Source organism: Sorex araneus, chromosome 7, assembly GCF_027595985.1.
Source record: "Sorex araneus isolate mSorAra2 chromosome 7, mSorAra2.pri, whole genome shotgun sequence".
Taxonomy (NCBI): Eukaryota; Metazoa; Chordata; class Mammalia; order Eulipotyphla; family Soricidae; genus Sorex; species Sorex araneus.
Genome location: NC_073308.1, coordinates 77,334,146 through 77,350,499, shown reverse-complemented (window position 1 = coordinate 77,350,499; position 16,354 = coordinate 77,334,146). Strand labels below are relative to the sequence as shown.

General features: G+C 49.3%; 1 protein-coding gene across 1 annotated transcript in view; it reads right to left on the bottom strand.

Moving 5' to 3' along the window:
* TRPC3 (transient receptor potential cation channel subfamily C member 3) overlaps positions 1-16,091 on the bottom strand; it is a 72,732-nt gene extending 56,641 nt beyond the window's left edge. Inside the window, exon 1 of the mRNA XM_055144266.1 lies at positions 15,880-16,091. The gene's annotated coding sequence lies outside the window, so the exon portion shown is untranslated. The remainder of the gene's footprint in view (positions 1-15,879) is intronic.
* Positions 16,092-16,354: the final 263 nt, after the last annotated feature.

Genomic DNA, 16,354 nt, shown 5'->3' with positions numbered 1-16,354 from the left:
TGAGGTTGGATTTCTGCTGGTTACTTAGACCCTCTTGTACTTTTCAATTAGTTTTTTAAAAATTGAATATTTTAATGAAAAATAAAGTCAATGTTTTAAAGTTTATTGATTTTAATTCATTAGGAGACATGAGTTTTAAAATACAGGTACTGGGATGGTAATATGGCTCAAATGATAGAGCAGGTGATTGGAATATGTAAGGCTGAGTTCAATCCCCAGCACTGCACAGCCCTTAACCCCAAGCATGGCAGAGTATGTATCTTCTGGCCCCTGTACAATTAAAATGGAAAACAAATCATAGCTACTTATTGGCAACTGTTACATGACAGTCTTTCTGAAGCTAAACATGATGCTTGACAGGCTTGAGTGAGATGAGACATATGGTACCTATGAGAGACCAGAACATACAAGGGGTGTGTGTGTGTGCACACACGTGGTTATAAGTGCATGTATATGCATGCACATGTGTCTATGTGTGGGGGCCACAAAGATAATTTGAGTAGTTAAGAACTGGGAAACAAAGTGGAACAGACCCTCAAATATATGGCCACTTAATCTTTGACAAAGGAGCAAGAAATGTGAAGTGGGACAAGGAAAGTCTTCAACAAGAGGTGCTGGGAAAACTGGATAGCCACCTGCAAAAAAATGAACTCTGATCTCTGTCTAATGCCAGGCACAAAAGTCAGATCAAAGTAGATTAAAGACCCCAATATCAGACTGTAGGAGAACATGGGGTTTGTCCTTTTAGCCTTGCCTTAGGGAACATAGTTTACCTTAAAGCAATGTCCTTTCTGTATGGACACAGGAAAACAATATTGTGCTTGTAACTTGGGAGTTGATTGACTCCAATAATATTTACTCCTGGGCATCTGCTTTCTGAACTCAAGTTGCCCTCAGTTCCTAGCACCCCAAAAGCAGGATCCCGACGAGGGACAGGACGGATCCAGGGCAAGTGGTGAGTTATGTGCTACCCTGGCATCGAAATGGGCCAGGCCAAAGCAGCGCCACAATACTCAACTATAAGTTGAGGGCATGATCCTGGACAATGCTGTCATGATCCAAAAGTAACGATGAGATTAGGATCCTGCTGGGGTTAGGAAGATTAACCTGGCCTGAGGACTGTGGTCTGGAGATGTCCTCAGGAAAAATCGAACTTTATATCTCTTACTGTGCTCATACAGAATGACATTGCTAGAAATATTAGAAGTAGATTTACTATAACTATTTAAGTAGATTACTAGCTCACACCCTGATACATCCTTGTTTGGACCTCCACCCTTGAGTGGATCTCCTTAGATGAGATTTCCTTAGATGAGATTTTGTTAATCTCCTCAAGAATATGGTCTTACCCTTCTTTGTTGATTTATTGATGTTAAACCCACCTTTGTGTCACCACCCTATGTAGTTTGCTATATAAACTAAGACTGTGGGGCACTGAGGGGAGATAGAAGAGATGGGGGAGAAAGAAGACAAGGGAGACAGACGAAGAAGGAGACAGAAGAGGCAGATAGATGAAGAAGACAGAGAGATAGAAGAGACAGAGAGGCAGAAGAAGAAGACAGAGGAAGAAGACAGAGGAAGAAAACACAGAAGCAGAGGCAGAGAGATAGGCGCAGAGAGACAGGCGCAGAGAGACAGACGCAGAGAGACAGGCGCAGAGAGACAGGCGCAGAGACAGGCGCAGAGAGACAGGCGCAGAGAGACAGGCACAGAGAGACAGACGCAGAGAGACAGGCGCAGAGAGACAGGCGCAGAGAGACAGGCGCAGAGAGACAGGCGCAGAGAGACAGGTGCAGAGAGACAGGCGCAGAGAGACAGGCGCAGAGAGACAGGCGCAGAGACAGGTGCAGAGAGACAGGTGCAGAGAGACAGGTGCAGAGAGACAGGCGCAGAGAGACTGGCGCAGAGAGACAGGCGCAGAGACAGGCGCAGAGAGACAGGCGCAGAGAGACAGACAGAAGAGAGCACAGTGGCACACACATAAGCAGAGCACAAAGTGAAAGAAGTGAGAGCAAGCAGGACAGAAAGGGGAATATTAGAAGATCCAGAGAGAGATGGAAGTGTATAGAGAGGAGATTGGAATAAACTGCGATTGAGACCAACCAGCTTGGCTCCGTTCCTTCCTTCGCCTGCCTCATCATCGCCATCAATCTCCCCGGGGTGGGGGAAGCGGCTGGAGACTACCGAACGCTGGCAGCAGGAGAGATAGAGCCCTGTCGGGCCTCTCTTTTTTGTGTGTGTTTTCACACATCAGACATGACTCTATAAGGTATGTAGAGGAAAATGAAGGCAGAACTCTCCATGAATTGAAGCTAAAAGCATCTTTAAGGATGAAATAGCACTGACCATGCAAGAGGAAACAAACATAAACAAACAGGACTACATCAAACTAAGAAGCTTCTGTACTTCAAAAGAAACAGTGACCAAAGTACAGAAAGAGCCCAAAGAATGGGAAAGAATATTCACCCAATACCCATCCGCTAAGGGATTAATATCCAGGATATACAAGACACTAGTAGAATTATATAAGAAAAACCCTCCAACCCCATCAAAAAACGGGGAGAAGAAATGAACAGAAGCTTCCTCAAAAAAGAAATACAAATGGCCAAAAGGCACATGAAAAAATGCTCCACATCACTAGGCATCAGGGAGATGCAAATCAAAACAACAATGAGATATAATCTCATACCACAGAAACTGACTGGCACACATTCAAAAGAACAAAAGCAACAAGTGCTGGCGTGGATGTGGGGAAAAAGGGAAACTCTTTCACTGTTGGTGGGAATCCCCACTGGTCCAGCCTTCCTGGAAAACAATTTGGACAGTCCTTCAAAAACTAGAAATTGAGCTTCCATAAGACCCTGCAATACCACTTTCGGGAATATATCCCGAGGATGCAAAAAAGAACAGTAGAAATGACATCTGTACCTATATGTTCATTGCAGCACTATTCACAATAGCCAAAATCTGGAAACAACCCAAGTGCCCTAGAACAGATGACTGGTTAAAGAAACTTTGGTACATCTACACAATGGAATAGTATGCAGTTGTTAGGAGAGATGAGGTGATGAAATTTGCATATAAATGGATAGACATAGAGAGTATCATGCTAAGTGAAATGAGTCAGAAAGAGAGGGACAGACATAGAAGGACTGCACTCATTTGTGGAGTATAGAATAACATCACATGAGGCTGACACCCAAGGACAGTAGATACAAGGGCCAGGAGGATTGCCTGGAAGCCTGCTTTATGAGTGGAGGGGAAAAGGCAGATGGAATAGAGAAGGGATCATTAAGAAAATGATGGCTGGAAGAATCAAGTCGGGATGAGAGGTGTGTGCCAAAAGTAGATAATGGACCAAACATGATGACCTCTCAGTGTCTGTGTTGCAAGCCATAATGCCCAAAAGTAGAGAGAGAGTATGGGGAATATTGTCTGCCATGGAGGCAGGAGGAGGGTGGGTAAGGGGGGATATACCAGGGATATTGGTGGTGGGGAATGTGCACTGGTGGAGAGATGGGTGTTTTATCATTGTGTGATTATAACCCAAACATGAAAGCTTATAACTATCTCACGTGATTCAATAAAATTTTTTTAAAAAAGAACTGGGAAACAGCATTCATTGAACTGTACTGTTTATTTTTAAATTTATTTTATTTCTTTTGTTTTGGACTGACACCCAGCTATACTCAGAGGTAACATTACCCCTGGCTCTGCACTCAGGAATTACTCCTGCTGGTGCTTGGGGGACCACATGGGATGCCAGGAATCGAACTGGGTTGGTTGCTTGCAAGGCAAGCACCCTATCCACTGTTCTATCACTCTGGCTCTGTACTGAGTTTAATACCAAATTCTGTACTCTGTACCAAACTCTATGACAAAAGTTTTCAGCATCTTGTCATTGAGTAATGAGTATTTCCTTGCCATCAACTGGACTTAGTCCATAGAATTAATATTTTCCCTCCTAAGCTACAAAGTGGTGGACTCTAAATGTCTAGAATGCCTACTTTGGGTAAAAGGTGAATTTTGTGCTTGCCTCTGATAATCTAACAACATTTTCTATGCCCACACAATACATCTGCAGAGGGTATGTGACAGCAGAAGCTAGTCTACTCCAATGGCTCATCTTGGGGAAATAAAATCATCACTTAAGCAACACATCTCAATGGAAAGGGCTTTATCTAATGACTGCAATTCACAGAAAAATCATGTAAAAATATCTTTTCTCCCAAAAGAGAGTATTTTAAAATAACCAGGAAATATTTCTCCTGGAAATTTCTTAGTACTTTAGGTTTTTCCCTCAGTACTTCTTTTGAAACCATGTGTCCATACCGTCTTTTTGACCGGAAGTGTGATGTTAGTACTTTATACCACACATCACGAGTCATTTTGATTTAGTCTTTAATAGATCCTAACACTGAGTTAAGTGTGAAGCCAGGTTTCTCAATTAGAGCAAATTATACTGCTATTTTAGAAAAAGAGAGCTGACTTAATGCTACTTATCCTAGTGGTGAGCCTGCCTAGCAAGAGTCTTTCTGGAACACTTCCCAGGGTTCTGAGGCAGGATTTTCTGGACAAGGGGAGCAGAGGGGCCTCAGTTCCTCAACATGGAGCAGACTCTGGGTCTGGGTCTCAGGGCGTCCTTGCATGCAGTGAGGAGTGAGGTGAGGGAGAGGTGATGGTGGTGGTAAGGAAATACACGAGGCAACTGTGCCAAACCTTTAGATGCCTGTCCCTGACCCCCAGCTCACCATCACCCCAGATGGCTCCCACCCCTCATCTCTGAATCTCAGTGAGTTACTCACACTTAGCATGTCTGTGTCATCTCTCAGTCTTGATTCTGTCAGTGTCAACATTCTGAAGTTCCCCTTGAGAATGATCCATATACAGAACCCTCCCCCTGGCCCTCCCCACCAGCACCACCCTCCAGATCCTCAGCAGGTCACAGCCTGCTTCAATGGGCAGCTTCCTGGGTGCATGGGGGCATCCTGCTAGAGCTCGCACTTGTATTTGAACTGAAGCCAGGAACCTTCAGTTCTCAGTCGAACAAGCAGTAAGTAATACAGGTATAAACAAATATCTCCAGCGATCAGGGAGATAGAGCAGGAAGTAAGGCACATGACTTGCACACACTAACACGATTCCATTCCTAGCATCATGTGGTTCCCCAGTATTGCAGATGTGGCCCTGAAGACCCCAGGTACTCTCCTGCATCCCTGGACTCCTGCAGTCAGCAGCTGGCGAAGTCAGCTGAGAATCACTGGTAGGGCCCAGGTTCTCCTGATTACTGCTTGGAGAGGAGCATCTGCCATCCCAAAAGGGAACCCAAAAGCAAGTGCCCCAGGCAACAAACAGAGTCGAATGCAGAGATGGTGCAGCTGCAGTGCCTCGTCATCCCCCTAGCACCATTTCACTGCATCACATTCCCCAAATCTAAACCAACATGCTGTAACTTCCCAGGCAAGAATGCTCCCAGGAAGCAGATGGCTGCCAGCCTGCCGACCAACTTCCTGTCCTCACCACTGGCTCTTGAAAGGATGTCCTTGGAACTGAAACTGTGCTTCTGCTCATTTGAAGTCTGGAGGGAAAACCAGAAAGATTTTCTCCTTCGCACAAATCCTCAGGCTTGCTCAGGTCTACTCTTCCTGGCCTGGACTGGCAGGGCTCTGCAGAGTAGGCATTGTGGCTTTTTGTTTTGTCTTTTTCGGTTTGTTTGGTTTTGGGTTACGCTTGGTGGTATTCAGGACTTACTTCTGTCTCTATGCTTAGAGGCTCCCAGTGGAGCTCAGGGACCCATAAGCAGTACTAAGGATGGAACCCAGGTCACCCAGATGGGGCAAGTGCCCTCCTTGCTGTACTAGCTCTTGGATCCAGCAGTGTGTTTGAGGGACATGAAAAGGAGGGGGAAAGAGGCCATGTTCAGCCTTTTCACCCCCACAAAATTTGATTTTTGCAACAAAGCTTAGATTAAGAGAAATCATCTTAAGGAAGAATCTGCTCAATTTCTCTCTTCCCTGAACTAACGCTGAAAGAATCTGAGCACAAGAGTCTTATTTCAAAGAGAAGCAAGCACCCACATTCACAGGGAGACAGGGGCTGCTCATTCCCTATCCCGAGAGAAACATGGGAATACAGGGGAGAGAATCACAGGGCGACAGGGGCTAGCTCCCTGTCCTGAGGGAGTGAGGGCATGCACACTCCCGGGAGTCCCCTCCTCCTGCTTCTCTGGCTTCTGGCCCTGCCTCTGGGCTGCACTGTCCCCTCCGGGGTACACTGTGACTGTGTCCTTCATCATCAGAGCAGTCTGGGCCAGTTCGCTGTCCTGCTCACATGACACTTATGTCAGAGAGAGCAGAGTGGTCTACGTTTCTGTCCCTCTTCAAATACTGTGCTTAGACCCTCTCTGAAAGTCCCCGCGACCCCTTCTGCCTGGGCTCTAAAAGCACAGTTCTCCACAGACCCGAGTCCACCTCTCTAGAGTCTCATGTCCGGATTAGCACAGCACCCCCATCAGGCTGAGCACAAGCTCCGTGTTCCCGACCACAGTGCAGTGTCTTCAAAGGCCCTGCATCTGTCCTGGACTCTCCGGGGAAAGAGCATCATCAGGGCAATGCCTTGCTCTAGTCAGTCCCTGGGAAGAAGCAGAGGTGGCCGCTCTCCCCACACTGCCTGTGCCTCTCAGGAGGTAAATGACAGGCTGCAAATCAAACATTAAAATACAGGCTTGGTGCATACTCGGGGACTTTTTGGGTCTTTAAGGAACATCTTCTAAAAAGGCTCTTTGGATTGAATCACGCTCCTTCTCATGCAGCAAAAAGGAACATTATTGAGGAAATCCCCCCGAGTACTTCATTAGTGATGGAAAAAATCCACTCCACATGCGTTCAAAAAGTGAGGTGCAGCCTTTGAGCCAGAATGCTGAGATGATATCTTCCAGTGATTCCTCCTCAGGGCACCCACTGAAGATGGTGTATGTGCCAGGATCAGGCAGTTGCCAGGATTGGGTGTGTGCCAGGATCAGAATGCCAGCAGGAAGGGTGAGAAGGGCTTGATGTCAGGAAAAGTGGGGGTCATGGCTATGGCCATGTCAAATTTCTGCCCAGCTGCTCCTTCACACTTAGTTAGAGTGGAAGAGGAGAGTGAGCAGCAGGATAGAACAAAGGACAGGAAAGTCAGAGATGGGGGGGAGTCACAGTCACAGAGCACCCAGTCACCAATGCCTCAGGTCAGCTGACACCCATGTGTCATGTGCTGGGCTGGGACAGAGTGGAATAAAGGGCATGTGACAGGTGCTGTTTCATGATGGCACCCCTTCATCCCCCAAGAAAAGTCCCAACAAGACTAACTTGTAATGACCCAGAGAAGTTCCTGTTGGGCTATTTAAACACAGGCTCCATCACCATGGATGCTGTGTAGATGAGCTCAGGCATCACAATGGATGCTGTGTAGACAAGTTTAGGAGTCACTTGTAGATGCTATGTAGACGAGCTTGGAAATCACTGTGGATGTTGTACAGGCAATCTCAGGTGCCACTGTGCCTACTGTATAGACAAACTCAGAAATCACCATGGATGTTGTGTAGACAAGATCAGGACTCACTGTGGATGCTGTGTAGACAATCTCAGGGGCTACTTCAGATGTTCTATAAAATTCAGGGGTCACTGAATTTTGCAGAGTTGAGCTTTCCAGGCACATGAGCTTAGGTTGCTAGTTCTTGCCATTATTGAAGTGGAAGTCTCAGAAGCTCCACTCTGTTTTCCCTACAACCTACTTTACCAGGGTTCTCTTGTTCAACTCAGTGTAGCCAGAAATGCAGAACTTGAGAAGTTAGCACTGTGGGGTCTGCTCCCAGATTACACAGAAGTATACATTTCAGTATCATCTGTTGGAAAGATCTGGATCCAAACCAGACTGTCACCCCATATTTGAACAGTGCAAAGGAAATGGGAGGCTTTCCAAAGGGGGATTCTTTTGACATGACACTGAGAGACCAAAATCTTTGACCTGGATGCTAAAAGAAAACACTGCCGACACAAATTTTGCTCATCATCAGCTGATGAGCCTTACGTCTAAGTGTGCCGTGGCCCCACCACACCTTCCTTTGAGCCACACTCCTGTGTATGCCCTACCTTCTTACTGACCCTACTCCTGCAGGCTGGCAGAGAGAAGTGCTCAGACTTGTGGGGAGGCTGGCAAGGAAAAGCTGGCCGGGTAGAGAGCTCAGCCCTACAGGCACTGAGTGTGCTCCCTAGTCCCTAGACCCGACCAAGAGGCCAAGGAGAAGTGGCCAGGAAATGCTGGACTCCTTCCTTTAAGGGGTAAAGGAGCTCCTTGAAAGTTTTTGTCCTTCCATTATATCCCTAGGATGTTTGTGGCTCATGGGAGAGTGCAGGCATAGGAAAAATATAGGAATTAGAAATAATTGACAGAAAAGACAGATGGATACATATTGCCCTAGAACAGGCACAAAAACTCCCTGAACTCTAACTTGGTCCTCCTATGCTGGCCCAGTCCTGATACAGGGCAAAGAAAGCAGTTCCCTGCTTTCCCTTTTCCGCCTCTCCCCTCTTCTTGGTCCTCCCACTTAAGGCAACAACAGCTGATCTGCCAGCAGCAGCAGTCAAATTGGAATGATGAATTAATTGGCTCTCTCCACGAAGTGATGCTAATTACTCATTTCCTGTGTTGCTCCTCCCAGGAGTAAACACATTTAAAAATTCTGGGAGGAAGAAAGAAAGAAAAGCTTAACCCTAGAGAGGCCACAGTGTGTCTCCGTGAAGGCTGGACCCAGATGTGAGGTGGAAGCTGAGCTCCAGCAACAGCTCCCAACTCTGAGACTGTTGGGATGTGTCCACTCCCATTTTCTTCCAAATACTCTGAATGAGTTCAGTTTAGCAAGTTGGAGGCAAGATGGCTTTAGGTGGGGGCTTCTGCTAAGACCTACGGTTTGGGGGCCCGGCTGCTCCATTCAGCAAGGGGGTCCTGGTCAGAACTATCATTCCCATCCTGCTAGCCGTGTTACTTTGGTCACCAGGTTCCAACACACCCCAAACACAGCAGCAAGGAGTCTGGCTCCTGAAGAAGCAAGGTCCTGCTCTCCCTTCTCTCCAGTAAGAGGAAACCCAGCTCCACTCATCAGCAGGCAGAAGGCCCTGAGGCTGGAGTCCCTTGGGAGGAGGGAGATGGCAGGCCTGGTAAAAGGTCTGTGGAGAGAAGGAAAGTCCACAAGAAAGAAAGAAGTGGGCAGACACATCCTGCTCTCTGCCAGGAGAGACCCAGAAACTGAAGGCCTGGGCAGGACTTCAAAATGTCAAAGGAGGAGGAGACTCCCTTGGTGCCTAACACCTGAACACCAGTCTGATCAAGTGACAATGCCCAGCCTGTGAGAAGTAAAGAAAGTAAAATCTCTGGAACAATGATACAGAGATGCCTAAGGCATGGGAATGACTAATCTAGGGTGCATGGGCTGAGAACAGGGTCCCTGCGAGCCCGACCTCCAACGGTCAAGTTCATGGTCCTGTGACCCCTGCTCTAGGCACAATTAGGAAACACCCCATTCCTGAAATAAGAATACTATCACAATACTATCACAAAGGAAAAATATGCCAATAAAGGACCATGAGAGATTACAAATATAATACCTAAATGAAAACATTTCTGTGGAAGAACTGGGAAATAGAGGCAAGGAAATATCTCAGAAAACAAGAAAAGTCAAGCATGAGAAAAAAAGAAAAGAGACACAGATTCAGGGATCAGCAACCAGATAAAGGGAACCCCAGAAAGAGAAGAACAACTATCACATGGGGTACCACAAGAAGTGACACGTGTCCAGCTCTTGCAGCCGGAGACCCCAGGTTGACACATCAGCTCCAATGTCAGAACAGCACCAATGCAGAGATAGTCAGGAAGCTCCCACTCAAGGGAGTTGGGGGAGTCCTTTAGAAGGGAGGAAAAACCTACAGCTGGAGGCTGCAGGAGGTTTCACTAAAGAAGGGCATGATGGGGCCCATATTTGTCCCAAGAAAAGTGAGATGCTAGAAAGGCAGAGACATATCATCATTCTGCATGTCTTGCCCAGCCAGCAGTGAGCAAGAACCCTTTATTCCTGTGCTGGAATTAAGAAGCCTTAGCCCAGAGGCCAACCAGCAGCTGTGCTGAGTTGTGTGACAGGAGACAGCAGAACAGAGGTAAGCTGAGCTGAGCCAAGCATCATTCTCCCCAGGATGGCTGTGAGCACCTTACAGAACAATGCTGGAAGTAGAGGAAAAGCAGTGAAAGGGGAAGCTCAGGAGAGGGGTCAGGAAAGCACTGGGCTTCCTGGTGGTCTTGGAGTATCAGTACTAACATCTAAAATTATCATTGTGTGTTACTTTGATATCATAGAAAAATAACTAGCAACAAAAGTGCCATCTGTCACTGCTCCAGGGGACAGACCAATGATGTGATGCAGTTTCAGAGTCAAGGTCTCAAGTCTAGTGCCCTGCTGTGCCGATATTCAGAGAAACCTGCCTCTTCCTTAATAACAAGTTCACTGTGTCCCTGGAGTTCACTCTCCTGTCCCGACTCAGAGGTCACATGGAGAATCTCTAAATTCATTTGTGGGAGAATCTGATGCCAGCAACTCGCAGGTTGCCTGCTATCCCACAGCCATGGGCATGCAGGAGACCTCAGGAGAGCCAAAGCAGGTCACTGAGCACACATCAGCCCATCACAGACAGAGGGCGCTGTCAATACACCCAGTCTCCAAATCGTTAGTTCCTTATTTGTAATCAAGAATTTGGGGGCTGGAGCAATAGCACAGCGGGTAGGGCGTTTGCCTTGCACGCGGCCGACCCGGGTTCGATTCCCAGCATCCCATATGGTCCCCCGAGCCCCGCCAGGAGTAATTCCTGAGTGCATGAGCCAGGAGTAACCCCTGTGCATCGCTGGGTGTGACCCAAAAACCAAAAAAAAAAAAAAAAAAAAAAAAAAAGAAAGGCATCTGGTACAGGTAATCTTTATTATAAAAAAAAAAAAAGAATTTGTGGAATATAAAATAACATAGTGGGAGACTAACACCCAAGAGTTGTAGAGATAAGGATTAGGAGGTCTGCTCCACAGCTTGGAAACTGGCCTCACATGCTAGGGGAAAAGGCAACTCAGATAGAGAAGGGAACACCAAGTAGAGGATGTCGGGAGGACCCATTCTGGTTGGAAGATGCGAGCTGAAAGTAGAGCATAGACCAAACATGACGGCCACTCAACACCTCTATTGCAAACTACAACACCCAAAAGGAGAGAGAACAAAGGGGAATGCCCTGCCACAGAGGCAGGGTGGGGTGGTGGGGGATGGGGTGGGGGTGGTGAGAGGGATACTGGGATCATTGGTGGGGTGAGTGGGCACTGGTGGAGTGATGGGTAAACGATCACTGTATGAGTAAAATGCAAACACAAAAGTTCATAAGTTTGTAACTGTACATCACAGTGATTCTCTAATAAAAAATTTTAAAAAAAGAATCTGTATGTATCTAAGATGAACAACATGACAATAGGGGTGGGGAGGGGGTGCACACCCATTGGGTCTCAGGGCTTATTGCTGGTTCTGTGCTCAGGGCTCATTCATGGCAAGGCTCGGGGACCTGATGGGATGCTGGGGACTGAACCCAGATTGGCTGCATGCAAGCAAGGTAAGAACCCTACACACTGTACTATCACTCTAGCCCACTGTACTGTTGCTGTGGCCCTACAGCATGGTGATTTGATATACATAGGCACAGTGAAATGCATTTGCATCTCCTCACAGTTATCTTTATTTTTGGGTGTGGTGACAGCTCCTAAAATCTTAGCAAATAACTAGGACATGGAAGTAACCAAAGTATAGTTTGACAAATGAATGGACAAAGAAAATGTGCTACACACACACACACACACACACACACACACACATTCACAACAGATGGTTCAGTACCCGTAAAAGATTTTACCATTTGTGCCAATATGAATAAAATGATTTTGTGCTGACTGAAATAAGAGACTCTCACTTACATGTGCTCTTAAAAAATAATGAGAAATTGAGCTCCCATTTGACCCAGCAATACCACTTCTGGGAATATATCTCGGAGAGGCAAAAAGATATAGTCGAAATGACATCTGCACGTGTATGTTCATAGCAGCACTGTTTATGATAGCCAAAATCTGGAAAAAACCTGAATGCCCAAGAACAGATGACTGGCTAAAGAAACTTTGGTACATCTACACAATGGAATACTATGCAGCTATCAGGAAAGACGAAGTCATGAACTTTGCATACAAGTGGATCAACATGGAAAGTATCATGCTAAGTGAAATGAGTCAGAAAGAGAGAGACAGACATAGAGGAATTGCACTCTTCTGCGGAATATAAAATAACAGAATGGAGGACTAACACCCAAGAATAACAGAAATAAGTACCAGATTTGCTCCATGGCTTGGAGACCAGCCTCACATGCTGGGGGAAAGGGCAGCTCAGATAGAGAAGGGAATACCAAGCAAAAATGTGGTGGGAGGACCCGTTTGGAATGGGAGAGGCGTGCTCAGAGCAGACTATAGACCGAACACATTGGCCAAGACCTCCATTGCTAACCACAATGCCCAAAGGGAGAGAGGGAACTGAGGGGAATGCCCTGCAAAAGAGGCGGGGTGGGGAGGAGGATGGGGTGGGAGTGGGTGGGAGGGATGATAGGGTCATCAGCGGAGGACGGCACTGGTGGAGGGATAGATACTCAAGCTGTATATGACTGAAACACAAGCACGAGAATATGTAAACCTGTATCTGTACCCCCACGGTGATTCATTAATAAAAGTAACAATGAGCACAAGGTGGGGATGTGGCAGAAGGGGAAGTCAGCGGCCAGAGGGCACAGAGCTGCAGCTATGCAGGAGAGAGCAGAGCGGAGCACACAGTGCAATGGCAGGAGATCCTGTCTGTGAACAGAGATGCTTCGTCACTGATCTGCGGAGGGGCTTTAGAGAGTGACTGCTTCTCTGTCACCAGCTTTATCACCTGACAACGGATGACAATCAGGAGACCCGCTTTGAGTTAAGGAGTGTGAATGACAGCACCCAGTACGAATAGACAAATCACTGCTACTGCCATGATGACCCGCAGCAGTCCCCTTGGGCAGCAGAACCAAGCAGAACCCTCTTTCAAGAAGGTCTTGAACCTTGGGTTCCCTGGTTCTCTTAACTTGTCCAGCATTTGCCACCATGGGTGCACACCTTCCTCTCCTGGAAGGCCCCTCTGGGCACTCGCACTGAGGCTGGCTCTCCCCACCCCCTTTCTGTGTTGGTGACTTTGTTCCTTTCCTTGTCCTCTAAACAGATGTCTCTACTAGAAGACAGCCCATCTCCCCAGCTCTCCTGCTAATGCCCATGAGACGGTTGTCTCAAACTCTCCCGAGCTCCAAGGCTGCATTTCCATCCTCCCACTGGACACCTCACCAGAATTCTCTCCGAGACTGGAGACTTTCCCCAACCATCGTCTACCATCTTCATAGTCCAGGTCACAATGACCATGTCACTTCTGGTCCTGCTTTCTCTCTAACCCTCCATGGGTAGGTGCTGGAACATCCCTCATCTCTCTCTCTCCTCTTCCAAACTCTCCACTTTCCCTCCTGCCTGCACCTGTGCTGCTGTCCCACTCTGTCCATCCTGATCTGACTGCTTCTGATCATGTTGCTTCTCTGTAAGGATCAGTGGTTCCCTATAGCTGCCTTCTGCAAACACCAACCTCCACAGCTGATGCCTTGACTCACTGCTGTCCCCTGCTTCTCACTAAACACTATCTCTGATCCTTTCTGTTAAGGCCATAAAGGTCTTCATTTCCCCACCAACTCAGGCTGGCTGTCGGGTGGCTCTGGCCCCTCACAGCTCCACACTAGCATCTTGGCATCATATTTCACTCTGAGGCAGGGCAGATGCAGCCCCACCTCTTCCCCGCCAGAGTATGGCTGTGCTCCAGCTACACTTGGGCTGTGGCTTACATCCAGACTGCAGTTTGTACATGCAGGTGCCTAGGAAACGTCTTTGAGGGGCTGGAGCGATAGCACAGCGGGTAGGGTGTTTGCCTTGCACACAGCCGACCCGGGTTCGATTCCCAGCATCCCATATGGTCCCCTGAGCACCGCCAGGGGTGATTCCTGAGTGCAGAGCCAGGAGTGACCCCAGTGCATTGCCGGAGTGACCCAAAAAGAAAAAACAAAGCAAAAAAAAAAAAAGAGAAAGAAACGTCTTTGAATGAAAACTCAGGCAGACTGCCTTCAAATGCGTTTTTGGAGTTCATCAGATGGAGCTAATAACTAAAACCTTCTATATGGTGTATACTCTAACCAGGACATGAATCTTGGTCATGGGTTTACAAACTATTTCCCTGGGAAAGCCAGAGGTTGAAAGGGGACTTGAATCAAGGTGGCGATGGTTAGTGCCTTGGCAGATCCTGGGTATGGTCCTTCTCTCCCTGGGTTTATAGTCCCTGATTAACACAGCAGAGCACAGACTAAAGGAGCAGTTGAGGGCCTAGGCTTCTGCCTGCTTCGGTAGAGAGGGATTCTAGGGTTGGCCTTGCAGAGTTCTATCCTGCCACTGAAAATGACCCTGGAGGGAGACAGACTGGGCACAGTAGTCACTCACCTTCAGCCAGCTCTACTGCACTAACTTCTGAGCCTTGAACAGAGACTATTCCACTCACAGACTATTCCACTCACAGACTGAATCTCTGCAGGGATCTGCCCCCCACCTGCTGTAATTCCCCAAAAGAACAAGTGAGGGGTGCCCAGCAAATAAGGAATGGGGTACAGATAAGCACATAGATACAATTTCTAGAGACTGCTCCCCAGCCTTTGGCTGCTCCGGTCAGGCTGGCCTTTCTGGGTGGGCTCTGCTGGCAGTGACAGACACCCAGAGCAGAACCTGACAGTCTCTCTAGGTAACTGACCTCTGGCTTCAAAAGGCAAAAGAAGGCATTGCCCACTTGACCTCCAATCCCTTAGAGGAGCACACCGGCCCCACTTGGTCGAGTTTAAGATAAGGGGTGAAAAAATGGCAGGTAACTCACTGCGCTTTGGAACGGCACTTGACAGGCACTAAAGCTTGGGGAGGCGCTGACCAGTGCATCCAGGGCTGGAACCCCCAACCCTATGCAGGTTCCTCCTTCCGGTACCCTGGCGTTCCCCCACCACAACTGAATCTCCACATCCATGCGCCAGGGCCTGGGACCCCTAGGAAACTGCATTCCTGCAGTACAATCCGAATTCTCCAGCTGGGCGGGGGAGAGGGTAGCCTCTGCCCTCTGCCCCCTCTGCCCTCCTCGTAGCTCTTCCGGTAAGTCAGCGGCTCCCTACCTCCCTACGGTCTGGAGGTACAGGCAAGTCCCTGCCTCCAGCAGGCAGCAGCTCCGCACCAGGCCCCCGCGAGTCCTGTGCCCCAGTTCCAGGGACTCTCCCAGCCCTCTCCCTGGGGCGAGCCTCGGCCACTCTCGGGATGCTCCTCTTCTCTCCCCCACTCTCCCCGCTCCCCAGCCAGCCGGTCTCCTTGGAGGGGACTGACCGTCAGGGAGGAGACCACAGGCAACCCTTCCACTCTAAGCCGCTCGCACCCGGCCCGAACCCACTAAGGAGGTAGGCGTGCAAGTGCGCTCCGGGGTCTGCGCGGACCTCCCCTGCCCTGCCTCTGCCCAGCTCTGCCGGGGTCTCTTTGAGAACGGTCCTGCGGGTGTCCTGGCCACGGGCGAAGCAGTGCCCGGGGGAGGGGGGGTGCAGGACCAAACCCCACTCTCTGGACAGCACTGAGCGGCGCCTCAGCCGAGCTCTGTCCCCAGGTCGCCAGGACTCCAGCTCAGCGGTCCCCAGGGCCCTGGGTACTCACAGGCCGGAGCCCGGGCAGCCGGGCGGTTCCCGCGGCGGGGGTAGAGCGGCTCCCGCGCCCCGTGGACGCCCCTCCGGCCCCGCGGGCGGCGCTGCGGCTCCGCGCCCCGCTCCTCGCGTCCGCGCTCCTCCGCCGCCGGCAGGAAGGTCACCCTGCCCGCCCGCTCGCCGCCCGCTCGCCGCGCCTCCGGCCCCCGCCGGACCGCGGGATGCGCCCCGCGCGCCCCGCCCCGCGGCCCCGCGCTCCCGCGCCCTGCGGACCCCCGCCGCGCGTCTGAGGAGGGCGCGGCGCGTGAAGGCAGAGGCGGACCCGAGTGCAGGTGGGCGGCGTACGGGCTCCCCTTCGCGCCAGCGTCTGGCCGCGGGTCTTTTCCCTGCAGCTGGTCCACCCAGTGCAACCCTCGTTTCGACAAGCATCCCAGTTGCTCAGTCGGAAGGAGCAGAGCCCAGAGGTCTGACCCGAGCCCGTGGCCTCG